Raw genomic sequence first — 24,675 nt, 5'->3', positions numbered from 1 at the left:
CCTGGGGCAGCCATGTGTCCTGGGTTTTCTGGGATAGACCTGATTTCAAGTACCATGTCCCATTATTCCTAAAAGTATACTTGTACCTATCAGACTTGTCCAACGATGCCAACTGAACTTCTTCAAATGCCCAAAGAGAAGGGGAGACCTTGTCAGCTTGATGTTCCTTGTAGGCAGACTCCATGTCTTATTCCAAAAAGAGAGGCAAGAATTGTAAGAGTAAAGCAATCGTGGGAAGCAGCACAGTGGGTGGGTTGCTGGAGAACAAAGGGCAAAATGAGGGGCTGGTAAGATCCCACCATGGGGGCATCTATAGCCAGAACACCAGTGATTTTCTGCCATAAAGTTGAAAAGTACTGTTTGGCCCAATCAATGGTGAGATGAAATTAATATATCAATGGTAATCATGTAAATGACTTACTTGATTACATAAATTATTCCGTTAACTGAATGGAGAGAAAGGAGTGGAGATATAGCCAGTGCGCACATCACCTGGGCACCCAAATAAGCCATTGTTCCACAGCGTACTCAGACATGACGTGCTTGGGCAGAAATATTGAGAACCACTGCTGAGGTGACAAAGGACAAGAAGGATTTTTTAATGCAGAGAGAGAGATGGTGAAATTTGCATCTCAGAATGGTCACTCAGATATTAGAGGAGGGCAAGACCTGTTAGGAGGCAGCTGAAATAGTCAGATGAGAGATGAGGGATGATAAAGAGCTGAATTAACGCAGTGGTAGCTGATATGAAATGTAAAGGACAGATAGGAAAAATAGGAAGTGTCCTGCCTCCGACTTCATGTCCACCCAGAACCCATGAATGTGATGCTATTTATAAATAGCATCTTTGCAGATGTAATAAAGTTAAGATGAGGTCATACTGGATTGGGTTGGGCCCTAAATCCAATATGACTGTTGTTCTTATAAGAAGATGGAAATTTGGACACAGAGACAAAGACCCAGAGAAGAAAGCTACGGGTCAACAGAGGCAGAGATTGTAATGCTGCGGCTGCAAGTCAAGGAAAGCCAAGGATTGCCGGTAACCACTTGCAGCTAGGAGGAAGCAAAGGAAACCCCTCCCCTATGGCCTTCACAGAGAGCATGGCCCTGCTGATGCCTTGATTTTGAACTTCTAGCCTCCAGTGAAGAAATATATTTGTGCTGTGAAAAGTTACCAAGTTCATTGTAATTGATTACAGCAGCCCTAGGAAACTAACATAGGAAGTAAAATAGCTAAGACTTAGTGATTGTTTAGATAGGAATGGAGCAGGAGAATGTTGAATATGGGGAATGAATGGATGTGGTGAAATCCACTGAGCAAGAGCATGGAGTGGGGATCAGCAAACTACAGCCCTCATTTCAAATCTGCCCTCTACCCACCTGCCGTTCACATTTTTGTTGGAGTTTTATTGGAACACAGCCACATCCACTAGTTTATATATTGTCATAGCTGTTTTCCTGCTACAATACAGAATTAAGTAGTTGTGGCTGAAACCTCATGGCTTGAAAAGCCTCAAATATTTATCATCTGGTACCTTGCATAAAAAAGAATTTCTAGCTCCTTAACATAGAAGACAAGCAGGTTTAGGGCTCTGATAAATTCAAGGTCTCTACTAATACAACTGGGTAGATTGTTGTATTATGTTGTGGCATCAACCGGAAATAAACTCATGGAAATATTTTAGGAAGTCCTACATTGTTTTGACATATCACTGGAAAAACAAATCTATAAAATAAAAATGGCACTAGTGACATTATTATTCACTGCCCCAGAACAGTTGATATTTGCTTCATTGAAGATGGGAAGGGAAGGGATAAACCAGGATGTACCTCCTCCAAAAGCAAACAAAGCACTTCAAGTCCTTCTGGTACCATTTAATTTCTACCATATTTTTCTTCCCTAAAAGGCAACCATTGTAGAGCCTCACTGTTGCCTGCAGCAAAAAAAAGCATTCCATGATGCTGGGCTGGCCAGTCTAATTATAATTTTCTTATTTTCTTTCTCCTTCCTTCCTTTCTTCTTTTTTTGAGACACGGTCTTGTTCTGTCACTGGGGTTGGAGTGCAGTGGCAAGATTATGGCTCACTTCAGCCTCAACCTCCCTGGCTCAAGGGATCCTCCCACTTCAGCCTACAGGCACACGCCACCACAGCTGGCTAATTTTTTTATTTTTGTGGAGACATGGTTTCACCACCTTGTCCAGGCTGGTCTCCAACCTCTGAGCTCAAACAACCCACCTGCCTTGGCCTCCCTAAATGCTGGGACTATGAGTGTGTAGCACTGCACCAAGCCCAGTCTAATGATAATTTTCTAAATTGTGAAGTGGCCATTCACTTCTAAGTCTGTGAACACATTAAGATTTCTTCTCCCTACTACTCTAGTATAAAGCAGCACTCCTCAGCCTTTCCCACTAAGTATCTCCAGTGGCAGAGAGGGCCACATGGATCTCAAGCCTGGAGCATGGCCAGAAGTGATGCACAGCAGGCTCGGAATTTCTTTGAAATCTCATGTTTCATATTTAAAATATTTTTTTAAATTGTGGTTCTATTCTGTAATAATTTTGTTTTAATATAAAACTATTTATAAATGAAAATTGATGTCCAATGAAGGTCTTCTATGTAAAAATCTATGGCTTTGGACATTACCAAGTAAATTTAGGAGGGCTGTAGCACTGGTGCATTGGAAATATGTTTTTCTACACAATGCTAGAAAAATGAATGTAACTTATTATTCAAGAGAAATCGCAGACAGACTAGAATCACAGACCCAAACACAGGCTGACAAAACTATTTTTGTCAGAATAAGAAAGTTTTACAATTACTTCTAAGGCCTTGTCTTGAAATTCATAGTAACCAAAAATTGTATCTGGATTATCCCAAACTGTCTGCTGTATCTTTGACTAAGGACTTCTGACTGCATAACCACCCACAACTCTAAAGAACAATGACAAATACAAATGCGCTGGATCAATCTGCCACTAAACAGTCAAGATCATGCTGGACCACAGTCATGGACATGTTAATATTAAAATAAACTCTCTTCTATCTCTGTGGCAAACCATGTCACATAATTATTCAAGATTTGAGATATGTATCTTAAATTTTTTATGGCGAAACTGCCAGAGAGGCTAAAGCTATCCCAAATAATAAGCATGAGTTACTATGGCCACAAAAAAATTCCATTGCAGACAAACTGCATTGACTGAAGGTGACCATTGCATTATCTTGGTATCTGGAATTTCTCAGCTTAAAAGGAAAGACAGAAAGCATCGTTATTTTATCAAAGGCATATTCATTTCCATGAGAGTGAATTAAGACTTCATATGAGTTTTGCAGAAGGAATTTGTGATTCTGATAAATAGTTTAAAGTGGTTCATAGAGTTTCTCCTTCCATCTCAGACTTAAGATACTAAAATGAAGTTAGGGGCCACTTATCCACAACATACAGATTCCCAGGCACATTGTCTTTGACCATCATCAACTGAATTTCAGAACTTTGTGGGTAGAAACTTACCTCGGTTGTCACCATCATAACTTACCTTTGTGGAGCAAATAATTAGCCAGCTGAGACAATGCTACAGACTTATGGATACTGTGAAGACAATTATAAGAAATTGATGCTACATCTCTCTATATGTGAATGGAAAAAAAAAAATTTTGCTGGGATTTATATAAGCAAATTCCTTGCTTGGTTAACGCTCTGCAGATTTATGGGAGGCTGAGTGTATAAAACAAGAACATATCTTAGCTGCTGCTTTATTCACTAAGTTTGCCCGTTTCAACTACAAAAAAAGGTTTTGCTAACAACTATGGAACTACAGGGGTTTGTGCCACTATCGTTGAAATTAAATTCTTTGCTGTAATTTTTGCTCAGGAAAATAATTTTCTAGATGGAAGTGCTCGAGAAAGAAGTGAGATTTGCCCTGACTGAGTCAGGAAAAGACAAAATAGCATATTCTTCATGCCAACAAGAAGCTATAGAAAATAAGAAGGCCCCTTATGTAGAAGCTCGCTGCAGTCTCTCAACCTGGACTCAAGATGAAGCAGTGGTCTGGCTGCGGGAGCAGTCTAACCTCAGGGACAATGAAGGTTCTAGGACCTAGAGAGAAAAGGAATCTTTGATATAGGACTTAGTAAGAAATTATTTAGGCAGCTAGTAAGCGTAAAAGAGTTCTCAGTGGAATTTCCTTTAATAAAAAGCAGCCCCCAAATCATTTCTTTTCTAATAAAAAGCAGCCTGAAAAATCAAGCTGCAAGCATAGATAAGGAAGCTGGAAGCTTGCATAAGTAAATGCTGGCAGCTGTACTTGGAAGCCACACACATCCAACATGGAGGACATCTCCTCCCTTTTCTTTGTAGCAATGTATGCGGTTGTTTGCTGGGCTGGTAAACTCCATTTACATAATAAAAGATTCGCGGGCTATGTAAATGGGACATCTGGTCAAACCAATCCCCTATGCCCTATGTAAATCAAACACCACCTCCTCAAGCCCCTCTGTAAAATAGACCGCATCTTGTCCCAAACCTTGAAGCCCCCTTGAGTGCTCTGCTTTCTCTGCACGAGGAAGCTTACTCTCTCTCTCCTTTCTTTTACCTATTACACTTTACGTTCTTAAACCCACTCTGTGTGTGTGTCCGCATGTCCTTAATCTTCCTAGCACCAGACAAGGAACCTCGGGGATTTCCCCAGACAACAAAGCCAATTCATTTTCACAGAGCATCAGTAACTTCTTCATATGCTGAGTACATGTTGAATGAACAAATTACTTAATCTAACAGAACATCCTAGCCATTCACAAAACATGAAAGAATATGATTGTGGTTTTGATGTTTGCATGGACATGCATTAGGGAATATGAGATTGAATCCTGCCCAGAAGCAAAGCTGCTCTCCCTCTAACCAGCATGAGAAATGCACAGAAAAGTACCTACCATATATGAGGAACAAAGCTCACCTAATCTTGAAAAACAAGATTTTACAGAGGAATAAATTAAGACTCTCCAAAACTCATTCATTCACCAGTTACTTACTGAGTGCTTATTATGTGACCACAGCAAAGGCCCTGCTCTCATGGAGCTTACATTTTGACTGGTAGAAACTGCTAGGACACAAATATATAAAGAATATATCCAGTTGAGATCAGTGCTCTAAAGAAGAATGAAGCAGAAGGAGTAGAGACTGGAAGGAAGGAGAAAGGAGGTCAAGGAAGGCTTCTTTGATATGGTGATATTTGGAGAGGTGGTAAATATTCTCTCCAAAGCAGCAATAAAGTGGCTGACCTAGGACAGGAAGTCAGGATCACCTGATTCCAAAGTTGTAAACTTTGGGCTTCATTGCTGATAATTGAATTTATATTTCCTGAACATCCTTGACTGCCTTGCAACAATCCATCTGGGCTCTTAAGAGCTGATCATCTCCAAAGGGAGCCAATTCCTGGCCTCCCTTCTGCCCAGGCATGGGTCTGTTTCCAGATTGCAGAGGAGCATTGAGGCACCATCATAGTGGTCTTTGATTATAGGTCAAGCTGTGGCATTCAGCAGCTATCTGGTAAACATCATTCTTTGCTAGAGTTCCTGTTGCAATATACTACAGATAATTAGCGTAGCAGCAATGGCCTATTGACACAGTAAATTCGAATTTAAATGCTATTAAAATAAAGCTTTGTCTAGCCTTTCCTTTGAAAATTTGTACAACAATCTCTTAAAACTCTTTCGATGGACTGAAATCACACTTTCCTCCTGCAACAAACAGGAAAAATCCTCATCTATTAATATAAGTATAATTGAATCTTCTGTCTCATTCCAGGAGAGCCACTTTTGCCAATGGTCAACCAGCAAATGGACATTTTGGTCAATTATATTTAGGGACAAATAATAATTATGCACTAGTCAAATGAATTATTTTTGACATCCAGTTGATAATATAAAACAATTTCATTCAATATGTTGATGTATTCATTACTTAAGAGTGGATTTGGAGGCCAGTTTATTCTAGTGGATGCATCGGGAGAAAAATGAAATGTTCCTGGGATGTTTCTTGGAGAAGCAGAGACTTGCTAGTGCCTAGGCTAAAAATCGCACTGACTAAGGTTATTTCTTTCATACTTTAAAGTGCAGAAACTTGGGGTTTCAGTGAAGTGCTCATTTGAACATTGCATGAACTCAAAACTTCTATTTCAGAAAGGTTTGATTGCTAGCAGTTATAAGGTAAAATAATTAACCTTCATAAATGTTTATGCAAATAAACAAGGCTGGAATGAAACTCAGAAATTATAGAATTAAAGTATCAGATTTTGGGGTGTGTAAAAATTTTGGTAAGTTTTCCCAGTAAATTATTTACATATATACCAATTAATACCCAATTTACAAGCTGGTTGTGTTCCCAAGTAATATTTGTAAATTGATACAAAGTCAATATGCATTTCCAAAAAACAATGGTGTTTAAAACACAGAAATTAGCTTATTTAACATTTATTTAATCAATGTTGAGACTAGGTTAGCTTGTTTAATCCATATGGAGACTAAAATAATTTTTTTTGGAATTTTTTTAAAGTTTATAATATATGCTATTTGGGGTTTTGTATCAAATGATATGTTACTCTATTAGTCCATTTTCATACTGCTAATAAAAATATACCCAAGACTGGATAATTTATAAAGGAAAGAGGTTTAATTAACTCACACTTCAGCATGGCTAGGGAGGCCTTAGGAAACTTATAATCATGGCAGAAGGGGAAGCAAACAGGTGCTTCTTTTCATGGCGGCAGCAAGGAGAAGTGCAGAGCTAAGTGGTTGGGAGGAAGCTCCTTATAAAACCATATCTCGCGAGAACTCACTCACTATCACAAGAACAGAACTACAACTCGTAGGCATTATGGGAACTACAATTCAAGATGAGATTTGGGTGGATGCCCAAGAAAACCATATCAGTTACTAACAGGCTCTAGGGTCAAATTGCCAGAAGATGGATTCTAGCTGCTAGTTACCAGTGATATGACCTTAGGCAAGCACTTATCTTGCTATGCCTCATGTCTATGACTGTAAAATGAGGAAAATAATAACATCCATTTAGAGATTCTGAGTTTTCATTGCCATAGGCCCAGTGCCTAGTGTATATCAACAGTCAATAAATAACTAAAATTGGCTAAAGTGTATAATCTCATAGACCACTGTAATCTTCCTCCTATCACGATACTACCATAAGAAATTAGAATCAGGAAGGGGCTCCCATAGCATTTTTAATGAACCAGTGTAAAGAACTAAACATCTGTTTGCTTTTGGCAAAGTAGCCCCCCTGAGAGAAGACAGCATGTTATCAAAGGATCTAGAAACATGGTTTCCTTCTCTTCCCCTTCCTTCTGGAAGGCAGTATGGAAACCACTAGGAGGAAATGGTGGATGGGCTGGGCAGGAGCAGAGGATCCCCCAGCCATTTCAAGTCACGCAGGATTAAGTGACAGGCCACCCCAAGTCCTGTCATCTGTGCCTGCGTATTTCTTCTGCAGTGACTTTGTGTCTGTTCCAAGTCTGCCCAGCATCTATCGCCCATGGGCACCTTGCTGGCTCCCAGCTCTTTGAGATGAGCTCTTGCTGTCCCCATCTGCCTTAGGTCAACATCAGGACCTCCTGCTACCATCACCACCACCACTGACCCATTTGCTTCACTCAGTCGAGTAGTGGATCCAGGGCACAGCAAGAGGACAAAGGGGCTGTGAGGAGCACAGTGGTGGGGAGGAGGAGGAAGAGGATTTTCTGAGTAAGGTGGGTGATTCACACAGGTACTTGTTTCCCCTTCCATAGCTACCCTCCATCTCAGTCATAGGGACCTTCCTAGTCCTTTGGAGCATATCCTTCTTCTTTCCCAAACTTCTGTCTTCTTAGCTTCCTCCTTCAGAAACCACCATGATAGCATAGGAGCAAGGAGAAAACATCATGGCTTGAGGAAGCCAATTCGCTTTCATGTGTCTCATGGGAGATCCCCTCCCCCCAGGCATGGCCTAGGGGAACCTTTAAGAAGTCAGTTCAGGGGAGACAAGATAGATGATAAAATAAGTAGATTATGTTACTTATTCACTCTCTCTCTCTCCATATATATATATATATTTTATATATGTAATGATTTTATGCACTCATTATATTTTTCTAGAGGAAACAGAAGCCCCATTGGGTTGAGTATCTATTGCTTCACCTCCAAAAAATGGCATAAATCTTTGGTAAAATGTTACTAAATGTGTCACACACTTACGGAGAGAAAGGGAATGTGAGAACCTTGCTCAAACAACAAAAAACAAACATCGGATGCATAAGAGAATGTTGGTTCTTATGCCCAGCCCTGTGAATTATAAGGATAAGAAACAATCTAGTAGGTTTGAGAGATGAAAAAATAACCTGGTCAAGTCAGCCGTCTGCCCTTGTGGTTATAAAGCAGAGTTTTTCAAGCTCTGCCTATGGTTTGCGAAAGGAACTAGGTGGTGTGGCACAGGGGAAGGGAAGAAGATCAGGAAAGTACAGCTGAACTGTGCTGGTGACTTCCCTGCTGCTCGTCCTCACTGTGTGGCTGTAGACCCAGCCGGTGCTCTAAAGATGAAATTTTCTTTATTCACAGAACAGATTCTTTGCAATATTTGGATGTCTGGAAGGAGTACATTGTCAATGATCAGGTTTTTCTGGATGGAACGTAGATTCTGAACAGATTTTTTATTTAATTTTTATTTCTAAATTTAATTTAGTACTGCGATGTCTACCCCTAATATCCTTGTCCCAGCTCTCCTGTGACCAGGGCTGCCTGTGCACCACAGACCCCTTGGGCAATGTGCCGCTAAGCTAATCACTGGGTGGCACCCAAGAGCCAGAAAAAAGATGGATTGAATTGCAGACACTCTCTAATACACATATTTTAACAATTTCCTCTGTCCTCAGTGAAATTATGCTAATATTTTAGTTGAGTTTCCTCAAGTCTGGAACTCAAATTAAGTCTTTCTGTTTCATTTTTATGATAGTGCTTGAAATCACTTGCAGACAAGGGGTTGTTGGGCCATGAGATTTATAGTGGCAGTGCCACAAAGGTCAAACACATCCTGAGGAAGAGGAAAGCAATCTGTAGAACCAGTGTTTTCACTGCAATAAAGTTTATGGCAGCATTAAGGGAGTAGTTACAAATCAGTCAGATGGTGTTGATTTCATTGAGAATAAGTATATTTACACTTGGAAGCTTTCTCTTAATAATATTCTGAATGTTTTACACAATGGGGTTAGTGAAGGTTGTATCTGGGCATATTTCACGAGTGACAAAATTTGTTTTTCTTTTTTCCACCCATCGTTCTACTGGTTACTTTCGCAAAATAGGTTTATAATGGCTCTGTAGGGGCTGAGTAAAGGTTCAGCAATTTTCTGACATTTCCAACAAGGTCAAAGATGCTGCAGAAACTAAAACTAAAATGATTGTGTATACGTATGTGATTAAAGATGAGAGGAGTCTAAAGAAAAAAATGATGTCACTAATACTAAAAAGTGCTTCTTTCTAGGTAATTAGTTATTCATATTGCAGCTAATTTTGTATTATTAGAATTTCTGGTTGAATGTTCAATTCCTATATTAAAGGAGTAAGACATAAACACCCCAACCTATGTAAGACCTACAATAAATAATGTTTACGCTTAACCCAATCTACTTCAAACCACTAAACACTATTGCTTTTTGCAAAACTAATTGTAAAATAGTTTTGTGATTAAGCTGTTGTTTGAATTAATTGGGTAATTATTTTACCGATTGCTTCCTTATTTATTGTGTTTCTTGTCCACTGGACTGCAGGCTCCACAAGGACAGAGACCTTGTCTTATTCCTGATCCTTTTCCAAGGTCCTACTATATAATTACACAGTGGAGTTAGTGAAGGTTGGATCTGAACATATTTTACAAGTGACAAAATTTGTTTTTCCTTTTTTCCACCTTAAAAATGTTTATTGAATGAATGAATGAATGTTTCTACCATTCTCAGGATTCTTCTACATAGTGAAAACACTTTCTCACTAAGTCAGGTCTACACAAAGTTAATGTTTCCTAACACTATTAGATAGTTTCTAGAACCTTCTATTTCTGTCTCATGTTTTTGTCCCTGAGGAACTGGTGTGGCTCTATCTAACAAATATGGAGGGAAAGGAAGAGTCAGAACTTATCCATGTCCTATAAATGAGAAAACTGGGACTTTGGCCTATAAATCTGGTAAGTATAATTTGTCGACAAGACATCATAAAGCATGTCCTGAAACAATTTTCTTTGAACGAGAGCACAGTTGCCTTTGTGAAAACAATGAAAACCTGTGGGACTTTTTGTGGATACATTTTCTTTTCCCACGATGCCTCATGTATGTTTGTTAATGTTTAAATATTTTTCATCATCTATCTCAATAAAATCTCATTCAACCATTTTAAGGCCTTATGAAGTTTTTTCCACTTAAAAAACAAGTAGACCATAGAATAATATGCTAAATCATTCATTTTATTTGGCCATTAATAAGTTTGACTGACCATTTATATAGTTTTATTCTCTTGTAAAACACATTTTTCTGGGTTTTGTTTCTGATCCTAAAAGTAAAATATATTGTTCTATTGAAAACTATAGAAAAGCATAGGAGAGGAAAACTAAAATTATGTTTCTGTCCTTTTTACAGCCAGGTAACTGTATCTATTTTACCTGGAGGAGATCGTGCTACCTATTTACCTGGAGGAGATTTGCATATATGTTAATGAAGAGACTATATTGGTTGTTCATCAGTGTAACATCTCATTGGATATTCAACAACTGACAACCATGATGACTTAGAAACCCATGGGAATGAACTGTATCGTATGTTACCAAACCATTGCAGAAACAGTAAATGATCATACATATCAATTTTTTTCTTTAATTGTAAAGATGGTTTAATATAGATATTAACCTGTTCATATTTAGTTATGGGTGTACTTGAGGGGGGAGATCCAAATGGGTTAAACAAGGTTATACTATTAATATTACAAATACAATTAAACATTTAAAGCTTTTAAAGACATAAAGGAAAATAGTTCTGGATAATAGCAATATAACTTTTATTGTTGGTAAAGAGGATATTAATTATATTTTTAAGGGAAGGTGCATGAACATTTATTGCAGATAACTTACTTTAGAAGAAAATTTTTACAACAGATCCCAATAAGAGGATTATTCAATAGAACACTAATGCAGATTCTAGAACACAGATGCCCATAGAATTATTTCAAAAAGAATTGTATTAATACAAACTTCAATTAACTGATTTGTATCACTTTTTATTCTAGAAAAAAAATTTCTTAGAGAGGTGCCATGATGTAAAACAAGTGTAAGTCAAGTTTCATCGCCACGAGCTGTGTAGGCCAGCCCTGTGGTGTTAGCCCCATAGAACATGGTGTGGAAGGAGCGGGGTGGTTTCTGATTCATACGTGTGCATGTGTCTGGGACTGCAAAGGCGCATGAAACCCATCTCGTCACCTAGTGACCCAACGTCCTTCTTGGTCAACCCTATGTTACCATAATATGAAGTGGAATAGAAGGGGTAGGTGAATTTCGGAGTTGGGGCTTCCCATCTGCTATCAGCTGAATTACAACATCCCTGGCATCCCTGCCCGCTGCCGCATATTTATCTGTTGAAGCCCTAACTCCCAGTACCACAGAATACGATTATATTTAGAGATAGGGTTTTAAAGGAGATAATTAAGTTAAAATGAGGTCATTAGGGTGGGCTCTAACCCAAGAAGACTGGTGTTCTTATAATAAGACAGGATTAGGACACTGGCAGGTACAAAGTGAAGACACAGAGAGAAGACAGTCATCTGCAAGCCAAGGAGAGATGCCTCAGAAGAAAGCAACCCTGCCAACACCTCAGTCTTGCACTTCTAGCCTCTTGAACTGTGAGAAGTTGATTTCTGGTTAAGACACCCAGTCTGTGGTACTTTGTTATGACAGTCCTGGCTACCTGATACACCATCTAATTTATTTCAAAGGATGGCATGGCATGGGAGTGGCTGGATACAGAATGTGCATCAGAGGCCTCAAATGCCCCTTTGCCTGTGTGATGAAAATCCCCCAATAGGTGTGCATTACTCACTACTTTACCCTTAGATATAGCCAGCAGGAGGCCCTGGTAAGTACAAAAACTTGTGGGGAGGAGCCACGCCCTCCCATTTTCACCTGCAACCCTGTGGTCTGCTGAAGGAAACTAAAGGCCTGGCACATGAGATTAAGGGTATGGTGATGTGGACAGGAAACAGCGTATGGGGTTTGTCCAGGTTAGGAAAGTGCTAGAATGTGGGAACTCCAGAAGGAAAGCAGACCCGTGGAGGATTGTCAGGAAGGAGTTGAGAGCCGGAAGGAAGAGCGGCCAGGAAGGACACACTGCAGGGCTCCAGGCAGGGGCTTTCTGGCTCCACACCTTCTGCTGTAGCTTGAAAGCCAAGCTCACCTTGAAACCTTAAGGCTCCAAGCCAAATGATTAAAAGATACAACAAATTTGAATCTGGTAAGAGTGGCTGACCCCTAATTCTTAAAAACACTCATGTATGTGGCGTGTTTTGTGTGTGCCAGTTTTGTGTAAAGGGTGTGTACTAATAGGAAGTCATCAACCAAGTTCAAGAGAAAGGAAACCAAGATGTTTGGAGTAACTTTTACTGCATTCAGTGCTAAGAAATGATCTCTACAGGCACGTCTGACACTACCTTGCTGTGTCTTTGGATAAACCGCTCACCACCTTCTGTTTCTAAGGTTCTGCATCTAAAAGCTAGAATGATGGAAAAGGAGAATGTTGGCTGATCTACTTTCAGAACTAGCTGAGCAGGCACTTGAGTGATAGTCAGTATTGAAATGAACTGCTCCAGCTTGCCTCTAGAATGTGAGGCCCCTGAGAGCAAGACCACTTGTGCCTTCACTTCTGCAGGAGACAGCAGCAGGTGGCCACACTGGTTCCAAAGATACAGTCTCCGAGCATGCATAATTCTGAAATCTGAACTTTGGGTTCTATGTCATCATGAAACATTTCTGGGTTTTCTTGTTCTGGTACAAGTTAAAAATGATTCTTGGTGAAGGTGCAGGTAAAAAAGTTTGCAAGAACTCTATTCTAGGTGCCGTTTCAACAAGCACTGGCCATTCTTGGTGCTGCTCCCTGTGTAAAACATCAAGGATATGAAGAGGAATAAGAATGTGGCTTACATGCTAGTGGGGGAAATGGCTATCAGTCACAGCTAAATACATTTCAGTATTGTACCTCCTACACTGTGTGAGCAATGTTAAGTGAAATGGGAAAAAGGATAGCTTCGCTGGTCTGTTGGACATCAGGTGGAAGGGAGGTTGAAAAAGGCCTTTTAATGACTGTCTTTGGTCAGTGTTTAAAAATGGGTGGATAGAACTTTGCTAAGAGGATGAGTGGAGAGGACATTCAGACAGAGAGCAGCATAAGCCAAAGTGGGGTAGAAAGCTGAGGGGGCTGAAAATATGCCAGATTCTGAGAAAACTGCAAATATTCAGGGTTGCTTAGAGTACGGATTTGGGGAGGACAACAGTTACGAGCCAATGGACGGGAAAAGGCTCATCAATATGACCAGTGGAGTGAATAAAAGTATACCCTACAAAATGTTAGAAAATCAGGACATTTCAAGATTCAGTAGCCATCTTTCTGCCTTTTTTTCTTTTTTTATTTTTTTGAGAGTCTCGTTCTGTTGCCCAGGCTGCAGTGCAGTGGCATGATCTCGGCTTACTGCAACCTCCACCTCCCGGGTTCAAGCTACAAGCTATTCTCCTGCCTTAGCCTCCCGAGTAGCTGGGACTACAGGCACACACCACCATGCCCAGCTAATTTTTGTATTTTTAGTAGAGATGAGGTTTTGTCATGTTGGCCAGGATGGTCTTGAACTCCTGACCTCGTGATCTGCCCTCCTCGGCCTCCCAAAGTGCTGGGATTACAGGCCTGAGCCACTGCGCCCAGCCTCTTTCTGCCTTTTCTTAATGTAAAGCAGGGGAGTTGGCAACACCAGACCCCCTCCTTCCAGCAGAGCAACGCTAGGTGGAGCTGAGTAGCAGCACCCCTTAGACAGTGGACCTTCCCAGCTCTCCACAGCCATCACCCAAACAACAAGCATGTGTTCATTTCCCTGGACCAGTTCACCCATGGGTGTTACCTGGCAAGCCCACCAGCCTGCAAATTTGCCACCTGTGGTGCAGGGTGGAGATAGAAGGAGGCAGATGGGGCAAAGAGTTACATTGGAGAGCTAAGTAAGAGTCAGATTTGAACTTTATTCTGTGATCTGTGTAGCCCCATCAAAGGTCTGTTCAAGTGTGATAGTGACATGAACAAAAATCATTCCCAACCATTGAAAGGCAACCTCTCTCTTTAAGCTGGCCAATAGGGTATTTCCTTTACCTCTTCAAGACTAAGCAAGCACTTGTGGAACATACACTGTGTCAATAATATACTGGATGATGTGCATGCTTTGGGGTTGTTTTGGAGTATTTGCAGGAGTAACAGGCTGGAAGGTACTATACATTCAAAAAAAAAACCAATAATTTTCCACATAATGCAATCCTTGTTATAATTTAATTATCATAAGAAAAGTTTTATTTTGACAAATATCTTTGAACAAATATTCTATTTTCAAAAATGAAATAAAATATAAAAACATGTACTAAAATAATTTAAAATTTCATAGTGTGTCAAGGTCCTTTTTTATGCTACAAAGAACACTATTTTGTGCTCAGAACATTAGGATTACTTTCTCAACTTATAGGGTACTCTTGACCAGATTTGACCTCAAATACACATGGGTTACAATGGTGATGTGTAGAGGGAAGTAGAGGTAAAGGCCATAGTTGGAAAACTTGCAGAAGTCAGAATAGGAATCAAGAGGACAGGATTCACTGTTGATGGCTATTTGTGTATGATTTCTGAACTCTAAACTCAGTTCAGTCCTGGAAAATTCACCTACAGTTGGCTTCTTCACCTTCAAAATGAAGATAATGTACGTAAAAATAGATCCCCCAAATCTCTGCCTCAAGTCGCAGTTCTGATCCAGGACTCTCAGGATTATCAAGTGAAAGAACTCATTGATACGTATGTTTCAGAGAAAAAAAAAAATCAAAGGAAGAAAAAACAGTAACAGGAAAGGAAAAGCTTGTTGGGGGTGAGCAGACACTAAAGGCAGTAACCCCAGTTTTTCCTCAGGAAATTGCCTTACAAAGGAAAAACTAAGATGATGAAAAAATCAAATGAAAGGTGGGAAAGCTGAAAACCAGAGTATACCCAAGCTTCCCTAATTAAGGTTTCCCTATCTGCCCAGCAAATCTGCAGTTCCCAAATAATGTGTAGCTACCAGGCACCCCAACAAGGAGTTTGAATGGTAAGACATTTTAGCAACTATAGAATGTTATTGTCAGGCACATATCCAGTAAAATAAACTCGTTAGAATTGTTAAATGGATAGACATCCCAATTAGAGGTCCCAATACTGAAATACCTGAGTTTTAAACAGTTGATAGAATCGGGTAATGCCAAGTAATTTTGGAGAAGTTTCCACTGCCTGTTAGATGTTGACTTCTAAAAAATGTGTAAGAAATAAGGCTTTGGTTTTGTCTAAGAATGAAATATAGTGTGCTGAAAATTGCTTCAGCCAATTTCAAGAACTCCCATAAATTTTTCTTTGGTGTCTCTCTTATTGGACTGTCAACAGTAATAACAGTTCGTATTCAAGATATATTCCCCCTTTGTTGAATTTATCAATTTAGTAGTTTCCCTTTTTCAATTATAGATGAAGTGTGAATGAAATAAGGAAGGCAGTTTTCAGAAAAATCAATAAGGAGGAAGTATTCATTATTCCAGTAATGCTGCTTTGTAAATAATAATTTGATTTTTAAATCTACAAAAAAGTCATGAAAAGATAGCAACTTGTATTTTGTGAGCAATAATTTCCCATAGCATAAGAGAGAAGGGAAGCCATTTTATCAGTATCTTCTAATGCCTTATTTGAAATTTTGCATGAATTTTCAGATACAGGCATTTATTTTGGTGTGTTTCTCAAAAATATAAGCTTTAATAGGCCAAAGATTATGTCCATCTTGTCTACCACTGTGCCTTGCATATACTTTATACTAATAGTTTTGAATAAATAAGTTAAAATGCTAAATGTAGACCTTTTTACAATTCTTTTATTCATTTGTTGATACAAACCATGCATTTATGTTTTGTTATAAAAGTACTAAAACCATGATAAAATGATGGAATTTTTTATCCCTTCTGCTCTATCCATTGTTCAAGTCCTAACTGACCTTTGCTTGCAATCAATCCCAAAGGAGAAATATTACATTCCACTGATTTATTAATGTATGAAATACAAAACTACATCATCAGAATTCACAAATTCTAAATTTGTGATTTACAATAAAGAAATTAATTGCCTGGACTTGTAACTGTGTCTCATGAGCTGTTTGAGTATGGCTTCTTTAGTTGGCTGTCCCTCAAATTTTCATTTCTATGTTAAGCCAAAAACAATCTTGAAAAGACTCCTGATTTCTCCTTTTCTGCACTTTCTGTGTAATTTGTTACTAAGGCTATTAATTTTTCTACTTGTATTTGTCCCTTCTTCATTTTATTGTGAAGAAGAAAGTGTCCCCCATCACAGTCATCAATTGACGTCTATCGCCAACACTTCTGTACTCTGAATAGGATGTTCTGTGGACCACAGTGCCATGCTGATTTCACTCCATTTTATACTATCATTTTCAATATGCCCCAGTCCCTTATTCATTCCACAGGCTTCAATTTTTCCAAAGTTTTGCTCAAGTTCTATTTTGTTTTTAATGGAGCCATCCCCAAATGCCAAATCGCTCATGTATTCATTTATTCAGCACATTTTTTAAGAGTTTCAACTTGGTGAATACTACTGTTTTGGCAGATATTTCCATAACTAAATCCAACACGATGTCACTTATTTGTTTTTCATTTACGTGCTTAAGCCTTCTTCTTCTTGCTCCCAAAAGAATTTAAGGTAGCTTACATAAACATGAGACAAAAACAAACAAAAACAAGTAAATAAGGAAAACGCAGTTTATCCAGAAAATGCACGGTGTAAGTCTATATACATTTGATAAAGTTAGAGCACAGATTTGATTATAAGATTTTCAGTATCCAAATAGAAAGCCAAGAAGAAAGATACATTTCCCTACAGGATTCACAATGTGTGTAATATTAAACTTGGACAATAATCAAAATCTGTTGCTCAGGAGAGTACAATTAATTTCAAATTGAGATCAGAAAGATATTTCTTCGGTAGGTCCTTCCCAAGAGAACAAATGTGCTATAACACCAATACCCTCAACAACATCCTTACAATAATGGAGCAGCTGCTTTCAATAGGACTGTTTCCAGGAAAGCACCTCAGTGTTTGAGAACTGTCTAACACAAAATGGAGATTGAATATGGTTAACTATGTAAGTTTTCAAAACTTATTATATATACAGCTTAACAGTGATATTGATAGCAATGACAATTACAGCTGTTGGAGTATTTATTATACATGATACACTGCACAGCACTTTACATACATTGTTGTTTAATCCTTACAATGACCGCTTGAAGTAGACATAATCCCATTACACAAGTAAAATTTAAAGTGTTTAAGGAGCTCCGTAATGAATATCCGTAATATTGGTCAAGAAACCAAACCCTGCCACCACTTTAGAACCCCCTCAAGCCTGATCAATCAGTCCTCTCTTCCTCAAAGTAACCACTCTCCAGACTTCTAGCATAATGGATTAGTCTGCCTATGTTAAATTTAATATAAATGAGGCCGGGCACGGTGGCTCACACCTGTAATCCCAGCACTTTGGAAGGCCGTGGTGGGAAGATCACTTGAGGCCAGGAGTTCAAGACGAGCCTGGCCAACATGGTGAAACCCCCATATCTACTGAAAATACAAAACTTAGTTGGGCGTGGTGGCAGATACCTGTAGTCCCAGCTACTGGGGAGGCTGAAGTGGGAGAATAGCTTGAACCTGAAAGGCAGAGGTTGCATTGAGCCAAGATTGTGCCACTGCACTCCAGCCTGGGCAACAGAGCGAGACTCCATCTCAAAAAAAAAAAAAACATTTAATATAAATGAAATCATATGGGATATTATTTGGTGTCTGGTATCTTTCACTCAATATTATCTGTGGAATTCATTCATGTTGCTGTGTACAGTTTTAGTTTGTTCATTTTCAATGTTGTGTAGTTTTCCATTCTACGAGTATACCACATTTATCATTGTATATGGTCAATGAACATTTTTGTTGTTTCCAGTTTTTTTTTTTTTTACTATTATGCATATTGCTGTAAGGTTTTTTCATATCTAGTTCTCAGGGCACACGAGTACACATTGTTGCAGTATATACACCACTGCACTTCAGAGTAGAATTGTTGGATCATAAATCTGAATGTCTTCAGCTCTAGTAGATAAAGCTACACTTTCTCTGTGTGGTTGTCCTCTGTTCCTTTCTCCTCATAACTTCATACTTCACCTACATCAGAAAAATAGCTCAAATCAATCAAAGCCATTTACTAATGAAAAGATTATAAAACAAACCCTACAAAAGCTTTCCATTTCTAAATAAAATTGCAAGTAATGACTAAATTTTCTTTGAAATATTTAGTATCCAAAACAAATATGAGTGAAGTTTTATTCTACTTTAATTATAGGATGTGGTAAATGAGCTGCTGCACGCCTATTGCTGTAGGCAGGAAGACCTTTCAAGGGCTCCTTGACACCACCTATCAGACCAAAGCATTAAAATTTCTTTGAACTTGAATTTTAAGTGCCTTGAAATACTGTAATCTTAATTAGCTATGACACATAAATTACTTCATTTTACACCCACGACCATTAGTATTCAGAATTCCCAGTCAAAGTTTCTAAGTTCTCAGATTAATGTTTATGCCAAGAAAAGCTATTATTACCCTGGGAAGGAAATATCTCTTGCCTTCAGTAAAAAGGTATAGAACAGAAAATGATGCTTTCCACTTGGTAGATCTTAGTGAATTTACCAGGAAAATTGCTTAACTGTTATCTGAACACTATTCTCTGGCATGTTCAGAAATAATTATCCAGTTTTAACAAAGAAATATTAAAGCTTCTCAACTGAGATCCATGTAGCTCATCAGGACATTTGCAAAATTTCCATGAAAATATTTTAATTCTGTGTTTTCATCGACTTAGCTGATTATAGAGAAAGTTAATGAAGAACTTTCTGGATCACTTGGAGGACCACCTTTCACTGGGCATTTGCAGTACTCAGTGTCTGTGTTCCTGTTTGCCTTCATTTGTATAACAGCATCAGTACCCATTGTATTAAAACTAAACTTCAGGCTAATGAGAAAAAAAAGAAAAGTTGTATGCTAAAGGAGTGTTCAGACATGCAGTTTAAAAATAATTCAGATTTTAAATATCAAAGAACTGAGGTATCATGTAGCATATGGTAGTTAAACTTGCCAAACTCAAAACATGTCAAAAGAATTGGTGCTATGGCACCCAGTACCATTTTGAACAAACAACATTAAATTAATATCATCTATTTGAATTGCATTGTTTTGGGGGGTTTGAATTTAATCCATAAACACATTTTTATTTATAGATGTTTAACAGCTATAGAAATACAGAGTTTATATCTACTTTTATTTTTGTACCTATTTGAGAAGTATAAAAATAATATAAATAAAAACTTGGAGTCTGTCAGAATTGTTTTTCTTTAAAATGCATCTTTATATATTTTATATATAAAGTTTGAAAACACTGCTCTAACAGGTTAGTGATGAGACTACCCTATATTTATTGTGAACTCTACCTGCATTATCTTTTTAAATTCTTCCCAGCACCCAATATCATAAGTGCTATCTCTGGCCCATGTTACTGATAGGAAACCGACGTTTAGACAAGTTGGACCCACAATTCAGAAGGGGCTGCCCTGAGATTCACACACTTAATTATTACACATGAGGTATGAGGAATTAGAATGCATCACCAAGAGGAGAAAGTTTTTCCTCAAAGCACAGGAAGACAAAGGGAGGTACTTTCAGAGTAGTAACCATTCAGAGAGATAAGTGAACCTCACAAAGTCTCAGGTGATTTCCTGGGCAGCATTACATCTGTGCATCATTTAGACCTGGGCCTCGTCCATGTAGGTTTAGGTTCCACTTCTGCCACTTATCTGCTACTGGTATCATTTATCCTCATGGGTTTCACCTTGGAGAACTGTTCCTTTCACTGTCAAAATCAGCTTCATTGAAAACTTTGTTTCTTTCTTTTTAAAGACAGAGTCTTACTCTGTCATGCAGGCTGGAGTGCAGTGGCACCATCATAGCTCATTGCAGCCTCAAAATCCTGAGCTCAACAGATCCTCCCACCTCAGCCTCCCAAGTAGCTGGGACTACAGGTGCAGACCACCACACCCAGCTATTTTTTTTTTTTTAAGAAATGGGGCTTTGCTGTGTTGCCCAAGCTGGTTTCAAACTCCTGGGCTCAAAAAAATCCTCCAACCTTGGCCTCCCAAAGTGCTGGGATTATTAGCAGAACTACTTTTGATGAGGCCTCTCACCATCACTGTTTCTTCAGACACTAGTTATACACTTGGTGACCACAGAAGGCCAAGAAGACTTATCCCATCAAACCATGAGAAGCCCAAACTACAGCAAGGACTTCCAATTTTGCTTAACTTAGGGAAGGGGGAAGCCATGTAGGCAATGGACAGAGCAGAAAAAAAAGACAGAAACAAATCAAGGGATATTTATGTGGACACTTTTGCCTCTCTGTGAAGAAAGAGATGGCATTTAATTGGAAACAATAATTGCCTGGTATGGTTATGTCTCAATTCTCGCCAGCCTGGTATGGTTATGTCTCAATTCTCGCCAGCTGCAGCAGCCTCAGGATTCACTCGGCAACAGAGGCCAGGAGAGCTTTAGCTAAGAGAGTAGAGTAAATGCCACTGATTTGATTTGAAAGAATAATGAGTGATATTTCAGTTGCTCTTCTTACAAACAATAAAATGTTATAAGATGCCTTAAGATGATGATTCAATAAGATTTATAGAATAAGTTCTTGACAGTAAGTATAAATAAACACTGGAAGAAAAGCTAAGAAAGATCTAAAACAGCAACTCCAAAAACAAACAAACCTTGTCAAGTTTAATAACTTCATTCAGGACTAAAAATATTCTTTTTTCCCCAACTATAATTCTGAATGCTTTCCTTATAAAATGAGCTGTCCATGCTCTAATAATCTTTGCATGATTATTTTTCTCTGAAGTGTATCTGTAGTTTTTCTCTTTTAATATTTATTATAAAATATTTTTTCTGACAAAGTTTTTTTAATTAATGTGCTTAGACCATTTGCATTTAATCTATCTTTAAAATTTTATTTTATTTTTAGTTGGAAAATATTCATTTTATATATTTATGAGATATAATGTGATGTTATGATATATGCATACATTATAAAATGATGAAATATTTTAAAACACATGAGAATAAAGAAATTTCTGTATATACCTATATATAAAAAAAGAAAGAAAAAATCTATGTATATATTACCTACCTTAAGAGAAAAGATTTCTCATAATATTTGAATCTCTTTCTGTACCCTTCCTTGTTAGCATTCAACTTTGTCTCTCCCAAGAAAATATTATCATGCAATTTTATCATTCCTTTGCTTTTATTCATAGTTTTGTAATGTGTATATATGTATCTCAAAATAATATATTATGATTACTGATATATTTTGATTTATTTCTACTGGAGTTTTTAAATCTATCCTACTTTTAAATTCTTCTCTGATGTAGGTTGAGTTTTTACATTTTTCATTTCTTTTTTTTGCTGTATTAGTATACAAGTTTCATATTCTAGTACAATTTTTTCAGTGGTTATTCTTAAAATTCTAACAAGAACACTGACTTTAATATAAAATTAATCAAAATCTTTTTCCTCGCACCAAATAATACAAAGATTTTAGGATGGGTTAACTCTGACCATCTATATCCCAGCATACATGTTATTACATAAATCTTTTGGTTCTCACATATTTTCTTAATCCTCCCATATTGAACATTATTCTTATTGTGTATGCAGTTAATGTTTGTTTAGATTTGCACATATCTTTGCCATTTTCTTTGCCAAGAAAAAAGTATTTAGAAGAGCTTCATACTGCATCTTTTCCAACTGCTGGTTTCTCCAACACCATAGGGACTTTAAAATTGTATGGTCTAAGGCGGGAGGCTGATTATACCGCAGCCTAGAGCTGCTACAGCACCTTACGTTTTGTGCTCCCCTCAAAAATGGGAGCCTCCAAGTCACACAGTATATGGGCCAGAGTATATATTGACCCTTTATGTCATTAAATTATAGCATATGTTAGATAATAGCATATATTAAATAAAAACATCAACTATCATCTAATAATGTGATTACCTTCCTTTGCTATTCTTTTGTATATGTTTTTCATATATAACTGACAAAAGAATAACAGTAATGATATATTGAAATGGTCCTCTCCATGACTGTCCTCACCTTAAACTCTTACTTAGACTTTTTGCACTGTTTTTTTCACTCAATTTCTTTTTGCATTTATGCAAAAAAATGCATGTATACTTAATTTTTCAATAAATTTATTATATCCTAATGTAAATTATTTTTTGCATAGCTGCTAGTAATTAATTGCAGTTTAAAATTATACAATGTCAGAGATTTGTGTTCATGCCTTTGTGTTCATTTCTACATTTCTACACATAGTCTGTAGACAGATTGTCAATATCGACAACCCTGTGTTGACTGATTCTTTGTGTAATTGGTCCACAAGATCTAAACATCAGCAAATCACAGCACGTCTCCCAATTCCTTCATATGTTTAAAGATGACTTCTCTTAAATTCAATTCAGTTAAGCCCATATAAGAGTAGGAGACAGATGAAATGTTTATCACATACCTATGAATAACTTTATTTTAGGTTATCTATAGATAACTTAGTTATCTATATAATTAGCCACCTGAAAGAAGATAGTTGTATAATATACATTAAGTCATCTATGGCATGTAAGTATTAATACTTATCAACAGTGTTGCGGGAAGTCAGGGACCCCGAACGGAGGGACCGGCTGAAGCCATAGCAGAAAAACATGGATTGTGAAGATTTCATGGACATTTATTATTTCCCCAAATTAATAATTTTATAATTTCTTATGCCTGTCTTTACTGCAATCTCTGAACATAAATTGTGAAGATTTCATGGACACTTATCACTTCCCCAATCAATACCCTTGTGATTTCCTATGTCTGTCTTTACTTTAATCTCTTAATCCTGTCATCTCATAAACTGAGGAGGATGTATGTCACCTCAGGACCTCGTGATGACTGCGTTAACTGCACAAATTGTAGAGCATGTGTGTTTGAACAATATGAAATCTGGGCACTTTGAAAAAAGAACAGGGTAACAGCAATGTTCAGGGAACAAGAGAGATAACCTTAAACTCTGGCCGCCAGTGAGCCTGGCAGAACAGAGCCATATTTCTCTTCTTTCAAAAGCAAATGGAGAAATATCACTTAATTCTTTTTCTCAGCAAGGAACATCCCTGAGAAAGAGAATGTGCCCCTGAGGGTAGGCCTCTAAAATGGCCCCTTTGGGTGTGGCCATCTTCTATGGTTGAAATTGTAGGGATGAAATAAGCCCCAGTCTCCCGTAGGGCTCCCAGGCTTATTAGGACGAGGAAATTCCCACCTAATAAATTTTGGTCAGACCGGTTACTCTCAAACCCTGTCTCCTGATAAGATGTTATCAATGACAATGGTGCCTGAAACTTCATTAGCAATTTTAATTTTGCCCTGGTCCTGTGGTCCTATGATCTCACCCTGCCTCCATTTGCCTTGTGATATTCTATTACCTTGTGAAGTATGTGATCTCTGTGACCCACACCCTATTCGTACACTCCCTCCCCTTTTGAAAATCCTTAATAAAAACTTTCTGGTTTTACGGCTTGTGGGGCATCACAGAACCTACTGACATGTGATGTCTCCCCCGGATGCCCAGCTTTAAAATTTCTCTCTTTTGTACTCTGTCCCCTTATTTCTCAACCCGGCCGATGCTAAGGGAAAATAGAAAAGAACCTACATGACTATTGGGGGCAGGTTCCCTGATACAACAGTACTCAAAAAAGTGTTTTCTAAATTTTTATTCCATATAATAAAGAAAATGGGATGATAAAGTATATGTGCTTTTATGGTAATAAATGTAAATTAAATCTATATTGTATGTTATTTTCTGCTTGAAATCAAAACACAGGCTATAAAGTTTCTACTTAAATTGCCAGAAGATTAAAAATATTATCCACTTTGGATCTACTTAAACTTGTCATGTTTAGTATATACAACAGAACAGAATAGCTTAGAAATATAAACTCTTCTGTACTCAATTTATCTCATCCATACAGCTACTTTGGATGAGGTCTGTACTATGCAATTTCTGTTTAAAAGAGACACCCGGACTTAACAGCAGATATTCTGAGCATCTTGGACCCTTCAAAAGTGGATAAAACACAGTCAATAAAAATTTTAAATAAATACTTGTCTGTCAGTTGATCTTCATAATAACATGCAGGATACTTATTATAAATTA

At 37.9% G+C, this 24,675-nt stretch overlaps 1 long non-coding RNA gene across 1 annotated transcript in view; it reads right to left on the bottom strand.

Annotated features, from left to right (window-relative positions):
- Positions 1-17,080: 17,080 nt before the first annotated feature.
- The window catches only part of LOC106635038 (uncharacterized), a 28,832-nt gene continuing 21,237 nt past the window's right edge, over positions 17,081-24,675 (bottom strand). Inside the window, exon 2 of the long non-coding RNA XR_001338394.4 lies at positions 17,081-18,544. This is a non-coding gene — a long non-coding RNA (uncharacterized LOC106635038). The remainder of the gene's footprint in view (positions 18,545-24,675) is intronic.

Source organism: Pan paniscus, chromosome 7, assembly GCF_029289425.2.
Source record: "Pan paniscus chromosome 7, NHGRI_mPanPan1-v2.0_pri, whole genome shotgun sequence".
Taxonomy (NCBI): Eukaryota; Metazoa; Chordata; class Mammalia; order Primates; family Hominidae; genus Pan; species Pan paniscus.
Note: the sequence above shows the minus strand (reverse complement) of the source record. Positions and strands in the feature narration are given on the sequence as shown.